Source organism: Megalobrama amblycephala, linkage group LG4 (assembly GCF_018812025.1).
Source record: "Megalobrama amblycephala isolate DHTTF-2021 linkage group LG4, ASM1881202v1, whole genome shotgun sequence".
NCBI lineage: Eukaryota > Metazoa > Chordata > Actinopteri > Cypriniformes > Xenocyprididae > Megalobrama > Megalobrama amblycephala.
In genome coordinates, this window is record NC_063047.1 from 21,093,257 (window position 1) to 21,117,087 (window position 23,831).

The 23,831-nt window shown below is 36.4% G+C and overlaps 1 protein-coding gene and 1 long non-coding RNA gene across 4 annotated transcripts in view; one reads left to right on the forward strand and one right to left on the reverse strand.

Moving 5' to 3' along the window:
• The window catches only part of fsta (follistatin a), a 137,562-nt gene extending 123,605 nt beyond the window's left edge, over positions 1–13,957 (reverse strand). The window contains exon 1 of one of the 2 annotated variants that reach the window (XM_048188221.1): positions 13,855–13,957. The gene's annotated coding sequence lies outside the window, so the exon portion shown is untranslated. The remainder of the gene's footprint in view (positions 1–13,854) is intronic. The other variant, XM_048188219.1, reaches the window with a different exon arrangement.
• LOC125267011 overlaps positions 13,454–23,831 on the forward strand; it is a 54,858-nt gene continuing 44,480 nt past the window's right edge. Inside the window, exons 1-3 of one of the 2 annotated variants that reach the window (XR_007184598.1) lie at positions 13,454–13,756; positions 13,869–14,057; positions 16,152–16,267. This is a non-coding gene — a long non-coding RNA (uncharacterized LOC125267011). The remainder of the gene's footprint in view (positions 13,757–13,868; positions 14,058–16,151; positions 16,268–23,831) is intronic. The other variant, XR_007184599.1, reaches the window with a different exon arrangement.

Here is a 23,831-nt window from a genome sequence, read left to right on the forward strand (position 1 = left end):
AACAAAATAAGCTACACAACATATAGAGTGAGGAAATAGTTAATATTACTCAAGGATTATTTTCTGATATCTGTAATTCAATTCATAAAGGTTTATATATACAAATAATACTATTTTGTTCTTTTGATGTTTGTAATGACAGAGATTAGGGAAACAACAATAAACCATCAAAAATTCAAACTGCAGAGTGAGCCGGGCAGTGATTAATCTAGATTTCGCCTTTTTTCATTTCTGTAAGCGGTTTACGTGAACATTAATCATGTTTCACACATTCATCTGTTTGATCTGTTGGCTGTGGGTACTGTTCCTCACTGTGATTAACCAGAGTTAAAATAAATAAATAAATAAAAGCTGGCCTAGATTTACTTATGACCTAAAATCTACTATTGGATGATTCATAAATGAAAAGATATATTTCTGTCACTGATAAGGTCAGTCTTCATTATGTACAGCTGAGTTAGGATTGGAGGCAATAATGTGTTTGTAAGCTAAGGTCACAAACAGTACTGTAATAGCTAATTTAAGAAACCTGTGCAATATCCACTTGAGGCTGAATGCCTTAGGCTCGGTTTATACTCGTGGGCGGTCGTGCACGTTGAGCGCTCAAGACCCCATTGCACGGCATTTTTTGTAACTTTGCGCGTAGCTCCGCATCTGAAGATGCACAGCCAATTTGAGCTGGTTCAGGCCGAGCAGGTATGTACCAGCATCTTACCAGCACCCAGTTTGTGCTTGTCCAAATTAATTGCATACATTTACAAAATGAGCCTACAATAGCAGAAATAAGCCTTTTAATTAAAATAAAGGTCCATGTTTAATAAAAGTTCATGAAATCAAATAAAAATGCTTAATAAAATTAGAAAATATTTAAGAGATTATTGTTTAATTATAGTTTCATATCCATATCCATATATTTTGTTCTAATGTTACAAGTAATAATCTCAAGGTTTACAGGATTTTACACAATTCTTTGGTTTTTTTGTAGTGTGGGTTTGGTGAAGTGTATAACAAGAAACAAACATTGTCATCACGCATGTACCTTACTTCTTCTCACCGCTGCTTCCTGATGTTTAGAGAAAAATTACTCCGAGTAGCCTCCTGTAGCCTTCAAAAAATAGTACAACAGTGAGCGCATCAAAAATAAACGTCTCGTCCGTTTGGGGAAGGGCACGTAGTCAGTGGAGGCTGCTCTGCGGAGCCAGGCGGAAGTATAAACAAGGCATTACTTGGTTCTGTTGCACTGATGGTTCTTAGAATGCTGGTTTACAAACAGGATAGTCCTTCAAAGGGATACTCCACCCAAAAAAGAAAAATGTTGAAAATCATTTACTCACCCTCATGTAGTTCCAAAACTGTATGATAATCTGTATCAGTATTAATAATATTTTTTTGGGAGCCTACGCTAATTTTGATTGTGAACTTGTTTTTTTCTGAATTTAGTGTCTTCTGCATTACTCAAAAGAAGCTGTTTGAAATGTCCTAATGTTTTTTTCCCAAACAAAGTAAATGGATTCCAATGCTGTTTTGCACCTCATTATTCTTCTTCTATAGAAAGAAAATCAAACATGTCTGGAAAGACAAAGATGAACTATCCCTTTAAGTTTCTCTGCAATGGGAAAAGGCAAATTCACTATGAAAATTAGCATAAGCTCCCAAAGAAATATGATATTGAATTGATACCGAATATATAATGAAGTGAATATATTAGATCTGTGTAAATGTACTGAATTAAAAGATTTCCATACAAGTAGCTGTTTACTTATTTATTCTATTTATTTTTTTTTATATTTGCATATTTTGCCCACTTTTTGTTAACTTTATCATCTATAGTGGTGGAATAAAATAATTTATTCTCAGTTCATTTTAACAAATGTCATACTAACAACTGTAATAGAATATAGGGCTGGGCGATATATCGCATGCGATTCTCACGCGCATTTCGTCAGTAAAGCCGGTTCCCTGATTACCGCTAAATCGCCATCACCTGCTTTCAAATGGAGCGCCATTTAACAGACAGAGCCGTAGATCACTGATAAGCCACGCAATATCACGTTCATATCGCAGATGAATCGCCTTCGATATTGAACGCAATATTTGCGTGGCTTATCAGTGAACTACGGCTCTGTCTGTTAAATGGCTAATAGAATATCAATTGTTATGTGGGCAACAACTGATGACATAATGGAGTCTTATTCAGGGATTTTCCAGGGTCAAAAAAGGTCTTCAGTGGTGGCAGACAAACATGGTCACAGTACAAAGAACCCTAACCATGTGAAGTGCGAGCCCAGCACTGACAATAAATCCAAAATAAATGCAAAGAAACAGATTATAATATTCATGAAATAAATAATCATTGTCAGGACAGATCATAAGACAAAGTGCTTAGAACTATTTTATATATTTAAAACTCTGAGTGACTGATTTGAAAAGTTAGTAAAATGAACACATTACAAGGTTAAAAGTGTCAGGTCTATTATTTTGCATTTACACTCCAAGACTTCACACACAGATCATTTGACTGTATCAGCTTGTTTTTTTCTGTCCATGGATAAATCTGTCAATCAGATTCAATCGCGCATTTAAATATGGTTGTCAATCCACAAACTTTGCAGTGATTAGAGAGCAGCATAAAAAAAATATAGGCTACAGAAAGTGAGCAAAGATCTCTATTATAATCACTGAAGCTGTCACTCTTGCGAAAACTCCTGTTATAATCAATAAAACCGTCTACGCTGTGCAATGAATCTCTTACTGACATAGTATTATAATGAAATTATAATCGAGCGGAACAAAAACTCTGCCGTTGAGTGGTTACTGACTAACTAAAACATCTGATTGGCCATTTTGTTCATACGCTCAACAGATATGTCTGTGATTGGCTACAATGCTCAACGCTGCAAAAACACGCTGTAAATAGAAACCTTTGATGCTCTTCACAGAGCGCTTACACAAACACTCACCAGAGCGTTTTAAAGCAGATGCCTATAAACGAGTAGCGGTACTGCAGAACAGCAGGTATCATCACAATAAATCGTCACATAAATCTTTGGCAGGACATACATTCATTTTGAGGGCTGCCCAAATATTTTCAATTCACGAAAAACCCTATTATTAGTAATCCCAGTAATCTTGACATGACACATGCTGCCCTTTACAATTTAAATGTGTGTGGGATAACATGAGCTTACCTCTACAGACACTACACAAAATATAACACCAAGACTTTTATAGTGTTTATATGGTACTTTTCACTACAGTCATACTAGGCAATAACAGACCAGATTTTGCCAGTTACAGAAATCTCTAAGAAAATACTGGCCATTCATATCATTCACTCATTGAAAAATCATCAGTTTTTATGAAGACCATCGTATATTTTACTTCTGTAACATCCCTCAAAGCAAAGAAGCAATATGCCAGCACTGTGCTTATGCAATACTATGCATTTCCATAAGTTATAACTAAGGGCAAGTCACTTCACAAATCTGCTTTAAAGTGTTGGGCCTCTCTCCGGCCTCACTGATGACTAGACAAGACCTCACCGCTGCCGTGCTGGGTCACAATGAACCTAAGAAAGATAACCTCTCTTCATATAGGCTGATCCTCTATGCAGATCAAGAATATTGCAAGAAAACATTCTTTATAAACTATACAGTACACCTAACCCTGTCATAAAGTAATTGACCTGCAACTTGTGCCAAGTACATGTGCTTTACGGTAGTGACTACACTTGGTGCCTGAGGGGTATAAATCCCATTCAATTTTAATTGTTTGTTGATTAAACACGATGCTGTCGATGAGATGAGATAGCATTCTCTTCCCTGCCATTGTATGCAGATGTGTGACAGGGTTTCATCTGCCTAGAAGTCGATCCCATGCCCCCGGCTTATGTGTCTCATCACGGCTGCGAGTATCTCTTTCTTTTATCTGTCACTTTGAGTTGAAGAACGACTGGATATCATTAAGCAATGCGGCTATACTTGCTTCCTTGTGGTCTTGACACACTTTCTCTGGCTTTACTGCATCAGTGAAATCAGTGTGTGGCATCTTATATAAAATGCATCTTTTGCCACAGGGTTGAAAATTATACAAAGCTGAAGTAAAAGAAGACCTCTTTCAGTTTACCCAAAAGTAAACTGACTGAAAAAAAGATCACAGTTCTTATTGCATTTGCATTGTACCTTGACTTAATTATCATTTAAAATGTTAACAATAGTAAGCAATTTCTTTACTTTCAGCACTGCTCTGTAAACAGCAAAAATAAGTCAGTGAGTCAGGCAATCAGCCAGTATTTTTATTTTGCCAATAAGAAAACACTCTCTGCGTTTCTTGTCTACGTTCGGCATTGCCGAGATCGAGTTTGCTGACACATCTTAGGAGAACGGCGTTTGAAAAGAAACCTGTGGCTTATGGGCATAACAGCGATCTAACTGAGGTGCAGTGTGTGGCAAAGTTGAACAAATATGGGCAGAAAATCATGGGTAAGACAAAATCTAAGATTTTTAAATGTTTCTACAGGCTTGATCTGGGGGAAAAAAGCATTAAAGAAGATGTAACACTAGTTTGTCAGTGTGCCCAATGCCCATTTCATCATGCATCCTATGAAAAAATAAAATGAAAAAATAACTTGTGAGCCTCCTTAACATACAATCCAGGAAATCTGCCCATTACTACCACTGAAAGTTCCTAATATTCCCCTACCAAGCTGCACAGAAAACCATTTGTAAAACAGTGCTCGAGTCTGGTAGTACTTCATATACCATTTTCAACAGACTCATTTCAAGTGTTGTCAGAATATATTAGATTAACTTTTTGTACTTAGTTGAACTCAGTCTCTATTCATACAGGAAATTGTTGCTTCAATAAAAGCTATCTATTTCCATTAAAAAGTAGGCAGTCAAATTTCAGGTAATACACAGTGTAATTGACAGCTACAATAACAAGAATTATTTCAGACCCAAGAGCACGGTGTTGTGGCTGCCTAAGTGATTGCCTATATGTTAAAAATACAAGTAGCCTAATTTTGTGGTGAGCAGAGGTAAGCAGAGTGGCCACCTGTAAATGCGACTGGAACAAAGCATTTTGTTCAAGGAGAGATGCAATAAATATGGGGAACACATTGAATATGTGCATGATTTTTATTACTGCAGGTGCACTTTCTAAAAACGATGTCATAACAATTTTCTCTAGAAAACACTGTGCTCCTATAGGATTTTTTGAATTTGCCTTCTAAAACCTATGTCAATTTTTTACGAACCATCATTTAGTGCTTCATGTAAACAAACTTTTAAGAAATATATCTCCAGCTTTGTACAATTATGGTTTAAAATGCTACATCTAACTATTTCAATCTTAAGTAGACTGAGTATGCTATCTGTGGAGGTGACCATCCATATTTTAAAGAGCAGTTAAATATTACATATTTACACCATACATACATACACATATATCCATACACTAGTGGTGTCTAACATATGTTATGCATATATTATACTGTACAAAAAAAGTCTATATGATAATGTAATTCATATGTAAATGAGGGTTATCTTATCTTATATAAATATGAAAAAGTATCTTTTTTTCTTCTTTCTTATAGACGTATAGGTCACGTGCACCCTTCACTCACAAAAAGGATATTAATTCTTAACATTTTTTTGTTATGACTATTTTGACTATGACTACTTTTGTGTTAAAATTTACAACAAAAAAAAAAAACTGCAACAGTGTGTCCAACAAAATTTGTGTTAATTATCATCCAATCCCATCACTGCTTGCGTCACCTCTTGAGCCGTTATTCTTCTCACGAGCAAGTTTCCTCGCACTTTAACTTTTCATCATTGATGGATATCTTCGATGTGTGGAGGTAAGAAAAATGTCTGTATTTGGCATTATGAGGCTTTCAAAATGTCTTTTATAATAATTTGAGGGGCATTTTACATACGCGGTAGCCAGAAAACTGCTTCACGTCAACGGTGGTGGGAACTTATTTTAACAAGCTTTGCGGTTTCTTCTGTTTGAATTACTATGAGTGGAATCGCTTCTAAGTAAATAAGTTAACATTATCTCTGATGCTAAATTTTTCTTGGCTTTCTAGCTAACGTTAGCCTGCTATATTTGTTATGTGTATAAATAACAAATGTGTCTTTATTTGCTCTCTTGCAGATACGTGAGAGGCTTCATCTCACCGACCCTCACCATCACTTATATGCTCTGCACTCAAACAAATACCTAAATAAAAATGATTCATGTTTAAGATGCTGTCAAATACCACATTTTTTTTAAATTCAAACTTTATTAACTGTTAACTCTTCAGGAACATTTCACTCAAGCAACATTGTTAATGTTTAAATTACTATATTTTGACTTGTATTTTTACTTTTTGAATGTTGACTATTTTTCATGTAAATGTAGAGGGATTAATAAATTCTATATAAACTACATGTGAGTTTTTTCTGGGGTTTTTTGCATGCAAGTTTTGTTCAATTGGATCAAAAATAACATATTTGACACAAATTGTATAACCCATTAGTGAGTAAAAAAAAAGTTAAACAGTTTCTGTGTTAAGAGGAAAAACACATGAGTGGTTGAGTTAATAGAAAGAGCTTTAGAAAGAAGAAAGAAAGAGCTTTATTGACAGGTATGTTGTTCACACATACTAGGAATTTGTTTTAGTGACAGAAGCTCCACAGTGCAACAGAGTGACAGCGACAAGACAAGACACATAATAAAGAGAATAAAATAATAATATACAAATTTACAAGATAGACAAAGTGCAAAAAAAGCAAATATATAATATAGACAATTTGTATGTACAGTTATGTGTGCAAATTTGAAATATAAATAAGTGTTTTAAGTAAGTAATGTATAATAGTGTTGTGATGTGTTCCGAGTTTGTCAAGTAGTAACACAAAATGTGTTGTCCTTTTCTAGACACAAAGGTGTTAAGAAACAACAGGTTACCATTTTTAAGAGTGTTAGACCCAAAGACTCTTTTTTTCTGATTTTTATCAATGCCCTGACAGTGTGGCTTTTGTGCTCTGTCATCTATTCAAATGTGTCCCTCCCTTCCTGCATGAAACTGTTGAGAGTTTCATGAAAGTAAATGAAAAAAAAAAAACGCTGCTACGCACTAAAGTCTGCCATACTATGAATGAGAATAATATATTAATAAAGGTCTTGGTGGATTTTCTGGATGGTAAAAAAACAGCTTACTGTAACATATGAACTATTACAATGCAGAGTATTTATTAGTGTTAAACTGATAAAGTCTTTAACCGGTCATTATAGACAGTCAAGATGCACTGCATTCAATAGAAAGGGCTTGTGTGGTTTTTCTGAAAGCTGAGCTCACTGCATCAATACAGGAATACACAGAGAGAAAGAAAGGATTACCTCAAGAGGAGACAGAAGAGAACAAACACAGGATTTTCGGTGGTCTTCTAACAAGAATGCCACAGTGAAAAGCCAGGGGCTGAAAATAGCATGTTAACAGCTCATGTCAGTCAGTTGTTGACAAGAGGCCTGCAATCTCTCAGTGTAGTGCCTATCAATATTCTAAACACAGCTCCTTCAGTAGAGCAGCTCAAGACAAGACCCTAACATATGTACAAGAGTCCCCTCTCCACAATAAGTAGACCACCGGCTGTCTACTTCTGAGTGCTTGGCCTTTAAAACTTTGAAGAAGTTAAGGGACATCAGTCAAACAAGCTTATTCAGGAACACAACATTATGAGGAAAACTTATTGACTAAAACGACCCAGAAAAAGCTGCTTGTACCTTACAATCATAATCATACAGGCTCTAAATCTTTGTATAGTATGCTGGAAAATTCAATGCTTTGTTTCTAGCTTTAGACATATTTTGCAGGGGCAACAGTAGTTGTGTGGTGACAATTACTAATTGCATCTTTGAATACGGTCTACACATTTTATGACCAGAGAGAGGGCCAAGGTATCCTATTTTACCTCAACCTGAGTCATTGTGCTCCTTAATGTCAGACCAATAAAGGACGGCATTTATGTCTCAGCAGGCAAATCTTTATCTCTATTAACACAGCTGCAATTTTTTGTCCATTTTGACCGAGCGCTGAGAATGTCTGTTGTAGCCCTGTGTCTTGGTAGCCAGTTTACTTTTTGACATTTAGCCTAAATGAAAATCTGACTCAAATGTTAAAGCCGTTTCCCTGGTTACACTCGAGGAATTGAGATGTTTCTGCTTTAAAATAGTCGTGCCAAAATAAGATTCGCTGAATGTCATGTTGACAGTGACTGACGTAAGCACAAGGTGTAATTTTGATGTTGACATTTATGACATATTGCATATGTCAATGGGGGTCTGATCAGGATTTACCAGTTGTCGTCAATCAAAACGGAGCATGTATCTTAAAAATGACAGTGCTCATTACCTTGTTCAAACAAAGCCTAAGTTGTTGCATTTTCTATTAGGAACTTGTTATTTAGAACTGGTTCTCCGTCTCTTCAGCTTTGAGTGATGAGAAACTCTTCAACATTTCATTATCTCTGACAGGGTACATCCAATATCTACCTATTTAGGTGATATCATCTCTACTACTGTCTTCTGAACACCATAATTATCTCAAAGAAGATGGAGAGCTGTCTTCAATGAAAACTGAGTCTAATTGTAAAGGCACACCTACTTTCATGTCAAGAAACCTTCGCTTGTAAAATTCTTTCACTACTAATTTCTGCAAAAAACAACAAGAGACACATCATTTTATTGACTATATCTATCTCAAGCAAAGTTCGGGATAGGGATGTCAATTTGCATAAATTCCCATAATCGATCATTAACAATCAATTAATCATTAACCTTAACCTCTTAAATCTGAAGTGGGGGCGCTATCAAGTTATCACGTTACTTAACCACTTGCTTAAATAACACAAAATAGATGCCGTTTTAAAGCTTAGAATCTTGGCTTTACAATGAATATAGCGAATATGAACATCACTTAACAAGTGCTTTTAAATTTGCTGAAATATTTGAAGTGCTCTAATTTCATAGCATGAAACAAATAACTGCTTTACATGAAAATATGATTTGTATAATCATCGTACATAACATAGATCTGTCTAATATCACTGAAAAGGTCTCAACTAGCAGAATACAACAAGCATATTTTGGGATACGCAAACAAAATGCTGAGGCTTTTCCTTCATTTAATTACCCTACCTTGAAATAACATTAAAACCGAGCATGTATTTCTAACTGGCAAAATGCTGTAAATACATGACATCTAATCAAATAACCTCATCTTTTTCAGAGAAAACTGACTGCATCCGCACAAGCAGCATATGATAGATTGTGTGCAGAGTATGCTGCCTTAGCGCTACATTACTGCCGTTGTGGGGATTTGGCACTTACTCGCAAATATAGAACAAATATAGACTCAGAGTGGATTGAGATCAATTGAAGACAACTTTCTTCAATACAAAAACATACCTTGTGTGAACTCTTGTATCGTTGATAATGAACAAGAATGCAATTTGTTTCCAAATATCCATATGATTGCATACCTGACATTGATTATTATATAACAGGTGAAACAAAACGTGCATTTTAAACATTATTTTGCAATTAAATAATAGTTCCAATGAAAGCCACAGAAAGCTACAGCGTACATATGTGTTTTGTGAACAATTCTGCAGCTTTGAACGAATCGTGAGACTCGTCAATCATTCAGTGATTCAGCTGCTTCGTTACTGAATGAATGAATGACTCGATGACTCACTCATTAAGACAGTGACTTACCACCACCTACTGGTGGTTTTAGTTTAATATTTAAAAGTATCACTTTGTTTACCATCATTGCATATTTCTCTATTGAACATTTTTTTTATTTAAAGCATTATTTATTTTACAAAGTTATTCATAAAGGTTAAAAAAATGTGCTGGAAAATCAATTTAGGGGGCAAATATTGTCCTTTTAATGGAAAAGGTATGACTGCAGTCTAAGTGACTGCAGGACTTTCGGACTTTGGCCGAAACACCTGTCAGATAATAAGCGCTGTGAGCTTATTAAGAGAGGGCCCGTTCAAATAAAAGAAAAATTCCTAATGAACAGTGATGGCCGGTGATTCACAAACAGCAATTTCTTAATTAATATGAAAAATAGTGAAAAGATTAGCCGATCGTGGCTAGTCTACAGCAGAGCCCCACCAAAATATTCATCCAAACATAGACCTCTATATACACTGAATTAATAATAAATTATAAATGTGTTCAACATTCTGCAACAAAAATATTTTGGATTTTCTAGACTATTTTAAGTCGTAAAGTGAGCAGGATATATTAAAATGTAGCGCATGGTTTCGGCAGGCATGTATTCATGATACTAAGCAGGGCAGCCGGTCTCAGAGCCCTCCCTTGCTCTACAGCGCACCACAAATTTCCAATGTAAATCTGTGGTGAAAAATGGAACTGCACCGCCCTCATATAGATAGCCATTTTGGCAGTTTCCGTCTGCCCCACTAATTTCCACATGATGTTACCTCACGTAAACCTCGCTCCAGACCAAGACCGCTTAAGATATGTGACTGCATCAGGTCAGTAACTAGTTGGTATGTCTGTTCTTCCTATGTGGAGTAGCGTATTAAATTGGAGTACAAATCCTTTAGTTTAAACGTGCTCATGTGAATAGATTTTATTTACAGTAGTTCTGTTGTGTTTTATGATTTTCTGAGAATAGACATGACTGTTTTCTTCACTGGAATTCCTACATAACTTGTAATATTCTAAAACAACATTTGGACGCAATAAACCCTACATTAAGGCAATTCTAAGATGGCATTCTATGCGTTTGTCATGTTTACTAAAGTCTGTCAATCATCAGAGCTCTGAATAATGCAAGGACATTAGAATTCTGCCAAAAGTGTGTCTGATGTGTTCAGCGATTAGGATATAAAGCTTAAAAAATGTTTATCATAAACTAGCGCTAAGACCCAGAATCTGCCCTACATAAATTTACGTCCAGGAGCTGCTACTGGTCTACAGTGTGAAAAATTACAGTGCTGTGACTGACAAATTTTGACGCATTAATATTAAGTGTATTCACAAATATGGTTAATAAACTGTAAATAGTTTGTTTGTGAATTTAGTTTTTTTTAATTTGTGAAATTAATTGTATTCAATTTTACATTGAGAAAATAAAAGTTCCAGGTTACAGATATTTTAACATGCAGTTTATTTACAAATGTAGAAAAAAAAAAAAAACAATGGAAAAAAATATATATAGAAAAAGTGTTTTGAGTTCGAAGTTTGACTGTTGAGGCACCATACCTGGAATCGCTTAGGGCCCCCAAATCACTAAGTCCACCCCTGGTTACCATATCATGATGCTTAACACTGAGAATTTGAATAAATGTAATGTGACGATCGGGTGTGGATATCTAAATCAGAGAAAATCATAGGTGCGGGTGGGTGGCAGGCGGATGCCAAATTTTTAAAAGCGTGTTTAGGTGACGTCTGAGCTGATCTGCGCATCACTAATATACTACATTATAATACTATTATAATACTAATATACTATACTATATATTAGGGATGCAACAATACAATTAGTCCACGGTTCAATACATACCTTGGTTTTTTAACCACAGTTTTTGGTTAGGTTCTAATGACCTGGCACATCAGAGTGTTTTTTGTTATTCTATACTTAGGCAACAGGAACAGTAAGAAAAAATTAAATACTATTTTTATTGCAATACTACTTGTGTTAACATTAATTTTGGGGTAAAGTAATCCTTTAAGGACTGCTATCAATTTAAGACCTGCACACATACAGACTTGCATCCGATTTTACTTTCACTTTAGACAAAGTGCTTATGCTAACCTTGTGTGCATTTGACGGTATTAGCGCAATAAGATACATTTATCCAGTAATCGCGCGTTGTTTGACAGGCTTTTAGTGTAGGTGTAGGTGTAGTGTAGGTTCTCGGAAAAGCATGTTAGAACAGCACGCGAATGAAATGTTTAACTGGCAAGGCTTTAAAGCGATAGTTCACCCAAAAATTAAAATTTGATGTTTATCTGCTTACCCCCAGCGCATCCAAGATGTAGGTGACTTTGTAGGTGTTTCTTCAGTAGAACACAAATGATGATTTTTAACTCCAACCATTGCCGTCCGTCAGTCAAAAAATGCGAGTGGATGGGAACTTCTACTATAAGAGTAAATAAAACTTGCATAGACAAGTCCAAATTAAACCATGCGGCTCGTGAAGTCTATGCGCGAGACATCACTGTCGCTGTCAGAGCACGATCAGACCTTACTAACGAGTGCTGAACACAGTTGGACATAGTGGTGTATTAGAGTTAAAAAATGATATAAATACTGTTCGGTTTATCACACAAACCAATCGTTTTGTGTCTTAGGACATCAATGTGTCGTCACGAGCCGCAGGGCTTAATTTGGACTTGTCTATGCAAGTTTTATTTACTCTTATAGTAGAAGTTCCCATCCACTAGCATTATTTGACTGACAGACGGCAACGGTTGGAGTTAAAAATCATCATTTGTGTTCTACTGAAGAAACAAAGTGACCTACATCTTGAATGCGCTGGGGGTAAGCAGATAAACATCAAATTTTCATTTTTGGGTGAACTATCCCTTTAAAAAGCCTTGCCAGGCTTTTTAATAGGACTCCGGTTCTATTTTGTTTGTCTACCCACAAAATAGAACCGGAGTCCTATTCCATTATTCCTAGCTGAATGGGAGGGATGCACCGGCTGTAGACATGAAGACAACACCTCCCATGATTCCGCAAAATCAAGGGGTCATCAAGCTACGCCATTGTTTTAATATATATATCAGGGGCGTTCCCTTCGGGGAGGCAAGTGAGGTAGTGCCTCCTCAAAGAAATGGAATGAGAAGATAATCCATATTACAAAAATAAAAAATGTGAATATTACAAAATGTGATATTAAAAAGTGTACAAGTCACTCGTTTTCTAAAGGAACTGTCCAACAGTGACACCCGTAGGTAAAATTACAGCGGGAGTCCACGTCTCTTGTGCGTCCCCTGAGCTTATAGAGATTCAATAAAGCTCCTAAAGCATGCAGTGGGTTTAGTGGGGGGGTAATTGAGAATGAATGGGGGAAAAGTCACGTGAGAGGAGGCAATGCCTCCATCGCGCTATGATTGGATGTGATTGGTTATGATTGGATATGATTGTTTTGTGCAATAAATTCCACCTAGTTTATGTGCACATCAGTCTGAATAAACAAAAACATGTTGTTAATGGGAAGATACTTTAAAGATACATCTTCGTGTCTGTGACAGTGTTTACCAAGCATGACTGAACAGCTGAACATCAATACACAAATAAAATATATCGTTTAAATTGCTACTGCCTTTAGTTATTATTTTAGAATAAACGTAAATTGCCATGAACCAAATCCCTATGAAAAAAAAAAAAACTTTCGGAACGCAGCAGAAAAAGTAGGCGAGCACTGCTGCAACTAGCAGGTGGCTAATCATGGTTGATCGACTAAAAACTTTGTATTAAATGTTATTATTAATTCTCCAAGTATTCAATAGGCTGTCATGATAAAACCTATCCAGATAAAAAAAAACATTCTCACTGAAACAAAGCACATGATGCATACATTTACACAACAGTCGCCAAAAAAGCATACATATTTTGTCTACTTTAGGCCTACTAAATTATACGTCACAGCCGGAGCCTCGTTTGATTCCTGTCAGAAATTAAATATGGCGGCGCTACCCTGACTAAGGTCTATAGGTAAATATTGATATCGAATTTATAAAATTAGTTCGCTTTTGTAACAATTTGACCAGGAGAAATCAAAATCTATTGTAACATTTCAGTTTTTTTCTTACCTTTTAACCAACAGGTCTCACAGCTAGGCTAGAAGCTCTTCACTCAATGGGAATTGGCTGCTGCTCGGTTACGTAGCAACGCGGGTTCTTTGACAAGATGAAGCGCAATGCAAACACAAGTTCGCGGTCCTCCACGCGCATTTTACTAGTGAAAATGCGCCATGACGCAAAGGAACTTGTCCCAGGACTAACTTTTTTCCCAGGTATGGATTTTTATGAATAGAACAAATCCTAAACACTAATGTGTTGCCTTCAGTGTTTTTATCATAAACAAAATAGGCTATGTAGCTGATGATTGAATGCTGCTACAATAGCATACAAGGTGATGACTTTGGTGGGCTGTTGTAAATAAAACGTATTTCATAAAGGATTAAAGGATAAAGACAAGGCATTTAAAGAGCAATAAAAAAAAAAAAATCTGGATAAGATTAATCACACAAAAAGTTATATTTTAATGATTTGCCTTTGATCTGTACTGTGTATTGTAATAAAAGTAATAAAACAATAATGTAGGAATACTAAAAGCACAATATGTAACATTTTTGGATTAAAATATTCAAAAACCACTAAAACAATTGTATATAATTTGTTGACTTGTGTACTTATATTATCCCAAATATTTCCAAGAATTTTTAAATCCAGAGATATAAGCAATTTTAACCAGGACACGGACCATGTCCGTGCGTCGACTGTCAATGACATCAATTACCCTCGGTTTCCGGTTTTATTTTGTAGAAACCATGGAAACACCAAAGACACTTTAATATGTGTTTTATTAGACAGGTGAGCAACTGTTTGGATACATTCATCGACAGAAAACTAATCATGTTATATAGCTCAACACAGTAAGTCTTGCTGTTTAAATCACATTTTCTTGATTTGCAATGAGTACCATTTTTTATCATGCCTTATATCGATCTAGCTTACTGCAATGTGCATTAGTGTCTCATAGTAGCTGCTGAGGGAATGCAGAGTAGCACTATAACAACTTTCAAAACACAAATGTATCTAATACGATAAAACAGAGCTGCTTTACCCCACATACACTTGACTAGAAAAAGCATAAGCAGTGACTTCAGCATAATAAAAGTTCCGCTGCTGTCGAGCCTTGTGTCGCGCTCGTCTCTAATTAGCAATCTGCTCGCACAGCACTCGGCCCTGCTCTGCTACATACTACAGTAACACTAATAATCTCATCCATGAACATGATTTCTGCCCGAGTCCCCGATTCTTTTCCACCAGCTGTAGATGTGAAGACAACACCTCCCATGATTCCGTGAAATCAAGGCATCATCAAGCTACGCCTTTGTTTTAAATAAGCAACCTCTAGCGGCGAAAATGTACATAGTATGCCTTTAATACTGGGTGGGATGTACCCAAGAATTTGGGGCAAAATGAAATGTAAGAGAGTAGCAAGCTATTCTAAGACTGTTAAAGGATTAGTCCACTTTCAAATAAAATTTTCCTGATAATTTACTCACCCCCATGTCATCCCAGATGTTCATGTCTTTCTTTCTTCGCTCGAAAAGAAATTAAGGTTTTTGATGAAAACATTCCAGGATTTTTCTCGTTATAGTGGACTTCAGTGGTCTCTCCAAATGGTTGAAGGTCAAAATTACAGTTTCAGTGCAGCTTCAAAGGGCTTTAAACGATACCAGACGAGGAATAAGGGTGCGGTGCCAGTTCCGTTTTTTTTCCGTAAGTAGAATAGGGAAGGTGTAGGACATACAGTGTAAGCTTTTTGAAGAATATGGAAAGTGGAAGCACGTGCAAGGCGATCATTTGTGTTTATAAAGCATATACAGTTGTATTTTTTTCAAAAATGACTGATTGTTTCGCTAGATAAGACCCTTATTCCTCGTCTGGTATCGTATAAAGCCCTTTGCATGAAGGGCTTTAAACACTGCACTGAAACTGTAATTTTGACCTTCAACCGTTTGGAGGCCAGTTGAAGTCCACTATAAGGAGAATAATCCTGGAATGTTTTCATCAAAAACCTTAATTTCTTTTCGACCGAAGAAAGAAAGACATGAACATCTTGGATGACATGGGGGTGAGTAAATTATCAGGAAAATTTTATTTGAATCCTTTAATGGTAGTGGAGTCTTAATAACAACAATTGTTGCATATTGAGATAGAACACATAGTCTTGCGTAACCAAACAAGATCCTGCTTGTGGATAACTTCTTGCTAAGTCATGCCTCAAGCATTTAATGCTTCTAATCTACACACTTTAATTTTTCCCAAAGTACTTGCTTTATCAGCACAGTATCTTGAAAGCACATCTTTGTTTCCAGGTGGACTGAAGAACCATGACTGCTGAAAAAGGCTTTATAGCCAGCCAATCAGAATGGAACGGGCAATTTTTGGAGGCTGAGACGAGATAAAACGTACTGTAAGTGAGAGCTAAAAGGTATGGAGAAAAACAGTTGTTTTGTTATCCAATAAGGAACATTAGAAAATGTTTGCTACTTATGTTTTTGTAGGTAAATAATTGTGTAAAAGATCATTTGCATTTACGTGCACGTGGCTTACCGTATTTGTAGACAGTTGCCTCTGCCCCAAGCCCCATAAATCATGGCAAATGACAATTTAAAAAGAAAAAAAAAGAAACAGTGCTGCTGAATACTCTCATAAACATATAGCTTTTTTAAACACAAATGTTTGTTGTAGTATAGGAGCTTGGCCTGATTATATGTGTCATACTCTGATTAGTTCTCCAGTACGAAAGCTCAGCCTCAGACCGACAGCTCTTCAGTATCCCAGGAGAGCCTCACCTAGTTAAGGAGGCTTATTAGATTTGTCCTATGAGAGGAACGGAGAGTAGCTGAAGAGAAACACGGCATATGGACATAGACTTGTGTCCTGCCTAATTACAGGCATTATCTCATTTGCTATTGTAAGGTACTGTTGTGCCATCTTCCATTTATTTAATTATGCTTTTCACATATTGGCATAGGGGCAATTTGGACAAAATTTCCACACGGAGGGGGTTTTACACGGTTTTTAAAAAAATCTGCCTTTTCAGGAGTGTGCTGCAATTTGTCAAGCAATTAGCCACACTAATTAAATTTTTGTACCTCTAATCAAACGAATATGCTAAAACATTCTTGCTGCTGCCAGTCCGATGTCTGTTCACATTTAACTTGATGGTTTAAAAGAGGCTCCTACTCTGCCTCCCCTCTCCACTTAATCACCTCATTTGCATTTTATATTGGTAAATCAAATTAAGCACCCGTAGCTTTTAACTTGATTGACTGTGGCCAGGTCCACTCAGATGGGACTTTTTGCAGAAAATTAGACCAATTTTAATGTGTGCAGAGCCTAGTTCCCCGCATTCAGCAAATCACATTCACTCAGCTAATTAAAATGATTTTGCCCCCTTTATGTGTGTACGCTCGCATATGCGTTGCCAGGGGTTTTGATAGATTTGCCCACCTGGTGTTGTCCATATCCTTTTCATGATTTTCTAACAGAGAGTTTTCGTTTCATCTCCCAAAGGAAGGGGCTCAGGCATCAAACGCAAAAAGAGAAATAATAAGTCGTGGCACTCCAGCTGCTTGCATTGACTGCATTTCTATTCTTTTACTCTTTTAGGAATCGGCAGTGAATGATCTGATCACCATTGAGAATTTTTTTTCCAGATAGAATATAATGTTGCTTTAGAACATCAAGCTATCGATTCAAAGGCACAAACAAAACTCATGAAGATGTACATCTAAAGTTAAATTCATTTGTATATGCATTTTTGCATATACAAATAATGCACATTATTTCCTCAAAATCGCAACACACCATATAAAAAAACACCATATATATATATATATATATATATATATATATATATATATATATATATATATATGTGCATGTCCACTACAAAAATCTAGATGAAAGCTGTAATAAAAGAACAGGCAAAACGAGGAGAAAGAGAGAAGGGGGTTGGAAAAATGATGTGTTGAGGGAATAATCCTGAGCAGGCGCAATGGATGCAGCTCTCGAGGACGAGGCCTTGTGCTGCTGCCCGCGTGCTCCCCGGGATGTGACAGTCAGCTTAATTGCAGCTTTTAGGATCATTACTGCTAGAATGTGAATGTCAAAATGGACAAGGCTCTCAGCCCCTTTGACAAACAAGCGCCTTCCATTTTGCAGCATGAGCAACCAAAGATATGGAATAAGAAAAACTAAAAAAAGACCCCACAGAATTCAATAATGTTTTTAGCCTGAGCAAGCTAAAAATGAATATTTTGTTCATGCACAAAAATTGATCACACTGATGGAAGTACTAATCTTCATTGGATGGAGGAAGACTGAAAAAAAAAATGACTGGATGTTTAGGTTGGTCCACAAGCTTTTTATTTGTATTTTATTTTGTTGATGCAAGGAATTTTTATGTCTGACATTGTTGATTAAAGGGGTTTTAAGAAGACTCATAAGCTAATTAGTTCATATGAGTCCAATTGTAATATTTTACCTTTTATACAGTAGTCTACAGTAGAATTATCTCGAATCACTATTTGACTTATATTTTTTATTTAATCTTTAACATGGCTCATAAACTACTTTTGTCGCTTTTTATCGCCAATATGCCATTACAACAATAGAGGGATTATTTGCTCAGATAATGATTGCTTTAGAAGCACAAAAGCAGTCCCGTCAAACTAAATCTTTTGAACTAATGTATAGCCTGTATACTGTTGAATAGCTGGTATATGCAATACATAGGTTGTTTTTCAGATGTAGAAATTTTAGTTTGAATTACTAAAATTCAGATGTTACAAACAAATATGAGTGCGTGATTCTGTGTTTAGCCCATGCTTATCAGAGAACCCACTGCCCTCTACCCATCACATAAACTGAAGAGGACCGGAATCAGTGTCTCTGGGTAATATGCATAATCGCTGAGGTGCCTATTCAGTGGTTTTCAGTCAAGCTTGTTTTTGTTTTTTTGCATGTTTGCAGAGTGTTTTGACGGCAACTCTGACCGAAAACTCGCCGATTGCACGTGACAAAGGTCAATGTTCTCTAGATTTCTACAAGCATGAGAGCACCAAGGCCAAGTGTGTTTTTGTATTGTTTTGTATGAGAGCAGCCATGATAGTCATAAACAAATCAAAAATGAATGCATGGATGCTTGGATTGTTTTGTGTGCACTTGTGTTTGTGTGTGTGTATAGAGAGTTGGACTGTTCACAAGTAGATCTTGCACTCTAAACACATGCGTCATTAACAACAGGTTTTTTCACCATTATTTACTTAAGGCTGAATTGGAACAGATTTTAAAACACTAGGCGACTTTGTAAATAGTTACAAAGAAAAACTGAGGATCATACACTACCAGACTTTCAAGTTGTTCCAAACACTCATGGCTAGGAGATGCATGACAATTGAAAACAATATGTTTTAAAATCAGTTCAAATTGAAACTGGATGGACTCATAGTCTGAAGCTAAAAATTCAAAGTCTTTGCCCATTGTACACTGCGCGATTTTCTGTGACAAATGGCAACTCCGACTTGCCAAATTCTGCAGATTGGCTCTGACTGTCATCAACTAGTTTTGACCCATTCAGACTGCAAATCAAGGCAGAAAATCTGTACAAAGGTTGTGTAGTCCATTCCAGCCTTTAGTATTGTCAGGCTGTGTACTGCTAGAGGCCCTTCAGCCCTTCATTTCAAGAGCAATTTCCAAACCTTTCACAACACTTTCTTAGTCAGATCACTGAAATATACTACTCCCCAGGAACTAGCCTTATAAAATGTGGGCTTAATCTTTTTTAGTGGGCTATCAAGGAACTGAACTGCTCAATTCCCCAAGCAGGGCTTCTGGAGTGCAACGGTGCAATGATTCAGAGGCAATGTGCAGCTGAAGGGGTGTAGGTTAAAAGGAGGTGTCTTTTGGTTCGGTCTAAATGGTCCATATGTAAAGCTGTTTGCGATGTTAAGTTGCCCTTTGTGTGGGCGTCTGCAAAGCAAATAAATAACGTCCCATAATTTGCAGCATGGCAACACGTCGCGCGGGGAATGTGCAGGTGAATCATTTGCATTTGAGATGCCCGTCCGACGTAGTCATTAATCTCTTTCATGTGCACTCGTAAAAGTGCCAGTGTGATGGAGTCAAGGCAAAGCGGCTTATTGGTGGACAGGTTAAATACTAGGACACCCATGACATGCCTGCTTTCCCACATGGGACCTTGAACCGGGCCGTCTTAAAGATTCCCCACATCATTATTAGGTAGCACATAATCATGTCACAGAGAAAGTGGTTTGTCCTATTAGTACCTTAATTAGTTGTGGCATCTCTGTTTAGATGCCTGGAATGTGTAGCTCTAAATTAGTTCATTTCACCCGCAATGGTTAGAGTTTACCGATTGAATTAACCCCCACTGTGTTAAACAAGCAAGTCTTCTATTCATTATGATGGCCGTGTGCGCTGGTAAATCATTTTGTGATGATTGTTATTGGTAAACAATGATGTATATTCAAATAATGTCTCTTTTGTATGTTGAAGTGGTAATAATTTTTCGACACATCCTCTGGTATTGTTTAGCTCTAAATGCTTCTCTTGTGACATTGTCCTTGCTGCCTAACAGAAATATTGATGGGATGATTATTTGGGATAATTTATATGGATCCTCCAGGAAGATGAGGGGTTGTATTCTGTTATCGAGTCACATTTTCTGTATCATTGGACAATTATCCTTCATTGAAAAATCTGTCTCTGCACTTTTGCCTTGTAGCCTAATATTTTTGGTCCTTTTCCTCCCAGGGAGAATCAGTATTAGATTCAATATAAACACTCATAATGGGGGTAGTAGAGGATAGCGCAATCTCCAACATAATGCTGGTGCGCGAGACCCCTCGCACTCTGACAGCTTGAGCAGCCTCATGGAAATATTTCTTTTGAAGATAAATTGTGGCAAACGCCTCCAGAATATCTTGCATCTGAACCCCATAGTCTTCACAACCTCATGTGCCTCTTATTCTCTTCACCAACTAGTCATACCTTGGGGTACCTTGAGCTGATAATTAATTAAATTATAAAAATGTAAAATTAAAATACATAATTTCAAAATAAAAATCAAAGTAAAAAAAACAAAAAAAAACAATTAGTTTTTTTTTTTTTTTTTTTTTACCTGCACATCATGGGACCATTAACTGATATGAGAGAACTGTGAACTTGTGAATGTGTTGTTCATTTATTGTAAAATCTCAGGGGGTACATAAAGTAAATAGTTTAGGTCAAAGGGGTTCAGGTGACAAAAACATTTGGCAATCCTTGAATTAGTGTTATGAGTTGAGATAGTAATTCAACCTATGCATCTCTAACACAATGTTGAAAATGTAGATAGGAAGACCGGTAAAATCATTGATTGAACGTTTGATTGAATGATTTTCTCTCTGAGAAATGATGCATCAATGCTTATGAAAGCAAAAGGCAGCAAATTATATATGCAGTATTTTAATTAGTTGTCTTAAAAGAAAGAAAACAATGCAGCTTTTGTAAGGAAGTGAGTCATTAAATATACATTGCGTCTGTATATAAATTATGCTCTCGCTGGAAAGACTGTAAGGTTAGAAGACACGGTTATTTCAGTTTTAAAACGGCACCCTCAAAGCGGCCACACAGACTGCACCTCCACGAGACACCGCCGTCCTGCATCATATTCTGATTATTCTCAAGCGGGTGAGACAGGATAGCAATCGACGGAACTGATAGTAAAAGAAGGCATCGGACAGTACGTGAAGAGATAAGACTGATTGTGTGTTTTCAGACATCCTCACCTGTGAGGCCCAGGGGCCCCTCTCTTCTATCGAGAGTCACTTTCTATCCTTTCTTTCCTCTTGGGGCCTCCTGATCAGTATAAGCATAATAATCAGACTCAAATTGGCTGTGAGGGGGAAAAAAGGTAGACTATTGAGTCACAAAGCATTAGTGCATGGCTGTCCCAGTCGACTGCTTCCATGAACAAATGATTAAGGTGTACTCTTTATACATTTTTTATAAGTGCTATCTCTGTTGGATATCAGCCAAGCAGGTCCAAGTAGAATTGGGTCTTTCCACTGCTTTTAAAACAGACGTTATATAGTCGACTTATAGGCCTCCAATTACTCAGTGTGATTTTTTTTTTTTTTTTTTTTTTTCTGAAAAGCCATCCCATTGGATTTCTAAGGAAGCATAGTGTTTTGTCTCCTGTTAAAGAGACTGACACCGGAGCAACGTGACTCTTGTCATTGTAGGCTTTATCTGTGATCTTTCTCTGGATGTGAAGGGCTTTGCCCTGCCACCTGTTCAGGCCTTCAACTTCTCCAAAGCTGCATATCATGATTTCTCATCAAAACTGCTTCCAGACGTGAGATTTATAATGGCGTTGTATCATTTCTCCTAATTACAAATATGACTTACATGCAGTTATTTGTAGAATTCAAGTAAAATATCAAGTTAGTATAGTATAGGTTCATATCGATCGTTTCTTTTTGTACATTTAAGTGGCCGCTAGAAAGTTAATGCTTGGTGTGTACTTTTTATTTTCCTACAAATAACTACTGTTCCATTTCCTTCGCTTCAGATTAATATTGTCTATAAATCAAAGGATGCATGTTGGAATGTTACTTGGAAGGACCTTGTGAAGTGATCCCAGAAGGTGCTCTTTGGTTGGGTTTCAAACATATACTTTAGAAAAGAATCCAATGCAAGGTCGTACATAAGGATTAAAGGGGTTTTAAGGGAATAAAACTGGTAAAAGAAGATTTCTTGTTCTAATTGGAGTTATGAAGTAAGCAATTTAGAAAATAATAAGATTTTATTTAAAAATTTACCCACATTTACTTTTATTTGTATGTCTAATATCTCAAACACAAACGTCACAGTTAGTTATTAATTACACATAATAGCATATTTTTAATTCAAAATGGTGGAATTTGATAAAACAGTTGAGTAGTTTGCATCACTGGAAGTTACTGTTGGTTGTTGAACATTTCTATCATAAATCAGTTGTCAGATATTAAATGTTTTGCTACTTACAGCCCTGAACCAAGTCACTTCTTTTGGGCTAAAAAAAGTTAAAAAGCCTTTATTCACATCATGGCTAATTATAATACAAACATTAAAAAAAATAGCTAACACTGCAAACTGATACATTTCGACCTTCGGCCAAAAGAACCATTATGGGGGGCTTAAAATGTAATATACCATTATAATATAATATACCATTACAGGGGGACCTATAATATTGTTACCCATTATAAAGTATAATGATATTAATAATATTATATTATACTTTATAATGGGTAACAATATTATAGGTTCCCCTGTAATGGTTCTTTTGGTTTCTCCCAACTCTACAGAGTAACTAATTACATCTACAGCTGCGACTCATTTGTACCTGACACTCTGAGGAAGCCTGAAGGCCGAAATGCACCAGTCTGCACTGTTTTAGCTATTTGTAATGTTTTTATTGTGATAAGCTGTGATGTGAATAAAGGCTTTTTAACTTTTTTTGGACTGGAAGAAGTGCCTTGGGTTCTTTTCTACATTAATTGTCTATAAATCTTGAAAACTACAGTACGTAGAAACTCACAGTCAAGAGGGGCTCCGGTACTGATTGAAATAGTACTGATTTCACACAAGATTCTGTCATCATTTACTCACCCTCATGTCTTTCCAAACCTGTATGACTCAGCTATCACTTCTTGCACAATAAATAAAAAAATAAAAAAAAATCTTATCTTCCTAATGTAAACATAATGAGTAATCAAGGTTATATGTAATGTCATAGTTTTTCAATTATATTCTTTGGTAGCACACAAAACATAAATGCGTCAATTAGTCCGATAGTTGACATAAGGAGAGTCAGGTGTTTTTTTTTTTACAGCTATTTGATGATTTAGTTGATGCCTAGAGAGGATTTGCGTTGCCTTGGTTTCTAAGATGGTATCATAGGGAGGCTTGTGGGCTGTTTAATACATGTTGTAAGCTAA